Here is a 6000-nt window from a genome sequence, read left to right on the forward strand (position 1 = left end):
TCTTATTCTATTTAAAATCCAAGAATACTCATGCTTGGCAATATTTGAAAAGCCCATGACTCAAATCCATGGCAAAACAATTTTATCAATGGAATTTAAATCCATAATCAAAGCCCATGGTTTGAAACCATGACAATTTATTTATCAAAAGCCCAATTCTCATTGGCAACATCAAAATCCCAATTCTCATTGGCACTATTAAAAGTCCAAACTAACTACTTGGCATTATTTATCGAAAGCCCAAGGTTATCAATACTTGGCAAAATACTATATCATAATCATTTCACCTAAAAGTCCAATAATGAAGAATACTTTAGATTCTTAAACCTATTACTATAAATATTACAAGCTCATGGAATTTATGAATTATCTACTCTCAAAACCCATGGTGATCATCTTATAAAAACCAGTGGAAAGATATGATTATTAAACCCATGACATTTATTTATTTCATATTATAAACTCATGTTTACTATCCATCTTACATCACAATATTCATAATATTTATTATCAAAACTCATGGTAATTATTTATCCTACATATCCATTATGATTATCTATGGAGAAACTCATGAAAACATCACATTATTCCATTATAGTGGTTGTTACCATATTTATTTAAAACCCATGATAAATATTATTCTCTAGAAGAATATTGGAGGCCATTATTTAAAAAAGCCCCAAGAAAAATATGATTTACAAATTAGTAATCCATAGTAAAAATTATGAGAAGTTATTTAAAGTCCATGGAAATTAATACCCAAAATCTATCATAAGTATTTATTAAAGCTCATAAATTCATTTTATTTCTACTAACAACTAAAGCCCATGAGGAGTAAAAAAAAACTCATGACAAAGCATGTCTTTAATGCCCATTTTGTAGGCCCAAAAATCTCATGGAAAAGGGAGCAAGCCCAAGCAAAGAAAGGGCCATGTGGCCCAACTAAAAGTGCTGAAATAGAGCAAAGTTTCAGCCTAAAAAGGTCTCAGTAAGAGGCTTGAAAGTGGGCAACTAGCCTTTGTTCATCCCTAACCAAAGAAATAACTAGAGACCCCTACAAGAGAACCAAGCCTTTGAGGATGAACTAGGGACTATCCTATCAGTTTTCCGCTACCGTCTGCCTGATGTGAACAGTGCCCAAGGGCTGTCATATCAGCTGAAGTCTAAAGGATGACGGGACTCCGTCATCTTCCTTAAGACCACACCTCCAGCAGAAGGGGAGTTGAAACCAATTCATCCAAACTTCAACAAATTGATACTATAAATATCAAAAACGTTCAAGACATGATTCATGTCCCAAGCCTATGAATCCTAAAGGGGAAAATTTGGGAACATGTGGTTTGGAAGGCAAAAAAGGATCTTTAGCGGAACCCTCTAAAGTGGGCTTAAACTGACACTTGGCTTGGGGTGTTGAATCCTACTTCCTAGGGTCCAAATCTCAATTGTAGCACTAGGATTCTTCCTTAATACTTGCCTTAATCCTATTGGTTGAACACAATCTCAGCAATCTTAGCATTTAATGCAAGATTACCCCAAATATTACCCATGTGTAACATTGCCCAAAGAAGCAAAACAACCCCAAAAGCAAATCTCCCATTTTTAGGCCAAATCCAGGTTATTAATTCGGCTATCAAGGCTACCCTGAATCAGACCTATGTTTTTTGGATTCTTGTTAATTAATGCTTCTCTAAACTCCATTATAAAAGTATAAGCATCTCAACCCACAAACCTACAACAACTCCCTCTGAAACTTTATGATTGATTGGTCATTTTGCTTGCAATTCAACTCTCCTCAAGCTTACAACCCATTCCCCTTTAGCCCACTACTCATTAAGGCCTTAACCTTAATGTTAATCCCATCTCACTCACTTAGAACAGCCCACATTACCTCATTCATGCCTTATGCACACGTACTCATCAAAATCTTAGTTTAATACTTGCTGCACTGAGCTAGGGTCTCTCTCTCCCTTCATTCCATCATATTTTTCCTCTTTTATTTGTAACTATGAAACTTTTAATCCTTGCTTAGTATTATTAAGATGAAGGTCATAATGTTTTGAAAACTATGAAAGTTTTCCCTTATGTTGACTTAATAATAATAAGGAAAAAAAAATAATATGATTTTTACAATGTAAACACACTTACTAATCTGAAATTACCCTACCGCTGGAGATAATACCGTATCACTAGAGGACTGATTTGAACTATCAGAACAGGACCATTAATGTACTAATTAAGTATTGTAACATGTTTTTCATTGGGCTTTTGTTGCTGTTTTGTCATGTGCGGGCTTTGTTTCTTGCTTGGATAGGCTTTGTCATCACACCGAAAGTCTTTGGGTATCATCTTAAGAGCCCATAGTCGAGTTTTAGCTTGGCTTCCCAACATCTTAGATAGAGGCATCAGTTTCCCCCTCAACAATCGACGAACCTTGGAGGGGAGAAGCTTAAACCGTGAAATAGAGAGAAATAGAAGCTACGAGAAAGTGAGAGAGGAGAGAGAAGAAAGAAGAGAAAAATAAAAAAGAAAGAGAAAAAGTGATCGTTGGGAATAAAAAAAAATAATATTTGATTTAACATTTATATTTCAGTGAGCTGTTATCAACTATAGTTGTGTGTCAAAATTTTTGGCATTTGAAATCTTTTATGTAGGGGGTACTTTTGTGTGTTGGTGGTAAAATTTAGCTTTTAGCATTTTTAGCATTCTTAATGGGTTAAGCTTATAACAGCTTTGATCTGTGAGGGTTACAATTTTTTAGGGGTCTATTTAGATACTGTTTATTGTTAAAAACTAAAAATATTGTAGCAAAATAATTTTTAAATATGTGAATAGTGTTGTGGGGCCCAATTTTAAAGTTTTTTTTTTTTTTTTTGAAAAAAATACTTGCGAGTCTCATGAACAGTGCATGAGACCCACTGTTTTTTAACAAAACACAAGAACGCACGTTTTCTTTGCGTTCCAAACGCACACTAGATAGCTTTGCTAAGTTTAAATATTTTAAAGCATTAATTAACCATTTTCAATTTCATTTATGCGGCAAAGAAGAGGAACAAGATAGAATTCTCAGCGTCATATTCAAGCTTAATATGAAAAGGAGAGGAGGCCATAGAACCTTTATACTTGAATGCTTATTGTGTTGATGGGCAATGAACATTGAACAGATCCCCCCATTTGAATTGGTCCAATAAAAAGGGGACCTTTGCCCTGTAGCTTTGGACCATTGTTTCATGCTTTAGTTTGAGGGCTACGAAGACGATAGAGGCAACCACACATATGCACACACACTGATGCGGTTGTCGATTACTGCTAAAAAATAACCTAAACAGAAAAAAACTTTTAAAGCATTGGACCACTATTTTTCATTTGTGAAATCAAAACTACACCACTGCAGCAGATCCTATATTACATATCCTTCTCACAGTCTCAATCAATGGTGGAGCTGGATGCTTCATCTATGGTCCAACTGTGAACCTCTCTCTGAACTCTTACAAATATCTTTGCTTGGCCCACTTTGCAAATCAGTGCAAGTGCATCGAATCCCAGATATCTTCATGGAAGTAGATTAATATATAGAGATGCTTTTAATTTGGATAAAGGAGCACACAACAAAAGGAATTCCTTGTTTTTGATAGGCAGCCTTTTTTACTTATGTCACTTCTTCAATTAGATTGTTCAGATAATATTTGTGTTCAACTATTTCTATTAATTGTCATGGCCAGTACATTCCTTTTTTCACTAAAAAATATTATTGTAAAAAATTAGAAGTATCACTTTCTTTCTCTTTTTCGATAAGCATATCACTTTGTTTTTTACCCCTTTATTAAGTTTAATGTTCAAAAATTTAAAATATCACCTTTTTCAATTTGTACTCCAATTATGCAGTAAAAACAAACACACACACATAACACACCATCAGTTTTTGTTGCACCCTTTTAATAATGATAGCAACAGTTACAGCAAAAACCTAATATATATTTTCACTGCCTTGTAATTGGAGTGGCAATATGCAATTGATAGTTTGATCTTTAAGGGTCCATTTGGTTGGGAGGATAGAAAATAGGAAGGAAGTGAAAAAATAGGTAAATAGAAGATATTTAGTTTTCCCTTCGTTTGTTTGGATGAGGGAGTGAAAAAGTTGAGAGATGGAAAACTCTTTTACTTGGTTGAGTAGAAAAGTGAAAAGATAGAAAATGTAGTTTGATCTTTACGGGTCCATTTGGTTGGGAGGATAGAAAATACGAAGGAAGTGAAAAAGTGGGTAAATAGAAAATATTTAGTTTTCCCTCTGTGTTTGGATGAGGAAGTGAAAAAGTTGAGAGACGGAAAACTCTTTTACTTGGTTGAGTAGAAAAGTGAGAAGATAGAAAATGTAGTTTGTATAAATTTATTCTCATGCCTCTAATACATTAAAAAAAAAAAAACTTTTAAAATAGTTTATAAAAATTAATTTTTTTTAATTACTACAAAATTACAAACTAACACAGCTAATAAAACATCTAGCAAAAAAAAAATAATAATAATAACAAAAAAATAATTGTGTTTGATATGAGAGAGAGAGAGAGAGAGAGAGAGAGAGGGAAGAAAAAGAAAAAGAGAGCCAACCAACGTGGTACAGTGAAAAGGCAAAACAAGAAGAAAGGAAAAAGGAAAACGAAAGAGGCAGCATCAATAAGCATGAACATTTCCCAAAAAAAGAAAAATAAAAAGCAACATTAATAAATAAAAGGAAGGATAGACGGGTAATTTCACATCAAATCCACTCCCTCTTTACTTTTCTCTCTAGTTTTCTTCCCAAATTAGGGGGAAAAATTTTTCTTCTTAAATGGTGGGTCCAGGGAGAAAACTCTCCCAACCAATTTTCTCCTCTCACCTTTTCTCTCCCCCTCTATCATTTCACCTCCAACCCAACATACCAAGGGTCCAAGTCCCTCCTCATCTCCCTAACTATATTAGAAGTGCCCTTTAATCTCTTCTCTCCCATTTGAAAATTTTGTTTTATAATTAAATTAAAGCTCCATTTTCTTATTGTTGACACCCCATTTTGCAACCCGCATTTAACCTCACATGGAGGGTAAGATGGTACTTTCACTTTGAAAATATGCATCTTGATTCTAGCCATTAGATCCTTGGACTCATTTCACCAAAATGATCTTGATGTTGTAACGATCAAATCGACTGGTCATAAGCCCTAATCGGACCATCAGATTGAAAGTTATCATCAAATCAAGTTTTAATGGCTAAGATATTCTATCACTAATTGAGTTTGATTATACGTGATTATGAACAATTGATTTTAATTGGTTATAGGTGTAATCAATATGAGATCAATGATGTGTCATAATTTGATTGGTTAGGATTACATTTTATGGTGAGGTTGCATACATCTAATTAATTAGATAGTTAAACATTAATTATTCAATGAATAATTTGTGTAATTATCTTTTAATTAGAGTAAATTTGGAACCAATTAAGTCTAAAATGGGAGTGATTGGAGTCATTTAATGTTAATTGGGAGCTAATTTGGAACTTATTAATGTTAATTGTACTGAAACCATTTTCTAACAAAAGACCTTTGCTCACCATTTCATCAATATCTCTCAAAATATTTTGAATCTGTGAATGAGATTAATTTTCCCGAAATCTAGACATCCAGGGCTTCAATTTGAGCATAAGAACGAGGCAATTCTGATTAGAATTGTGCTAGATATGATTTTTCGAATTTTGCTCTATAAGCTGTTACAATAGCTACAGGAAAACCGAATTTTGGCTTGCTCCTCACTCCCACCAATCTTTCCATTTAATGCACCAAATTTTTCTCAAGGCTAAAATGAGGTCTAAGTTCATGATTCTTTGTCAACCCTCATTAAATAATCTTCCAATCATATTTTCTCCACCACTATTATATAAACCCTTCCCTTCCTTTATTTCAATACACCAAAAACCCCCTCTCTTCTCCCCTCTTGAGTTCTAGTGAAGTTGAGTAGTCTTGTCATATCTTGG

This window comes from Quercus suber, unplaced genomic scaffold (genome assembly GCF_002906115.3).
Source record: "Quercus suber isolate HL8 unplaced genomic scaffold, Cork oak 2.0 scaffold_653, whole genome shotgun sequence".
Classification (NCBI taxonomy): Eukaryota; Viridiplantae; Streptophyta; class Magnoliopsida; order Fagales; family Fagaceae; genus Quercus; species Quercus suber.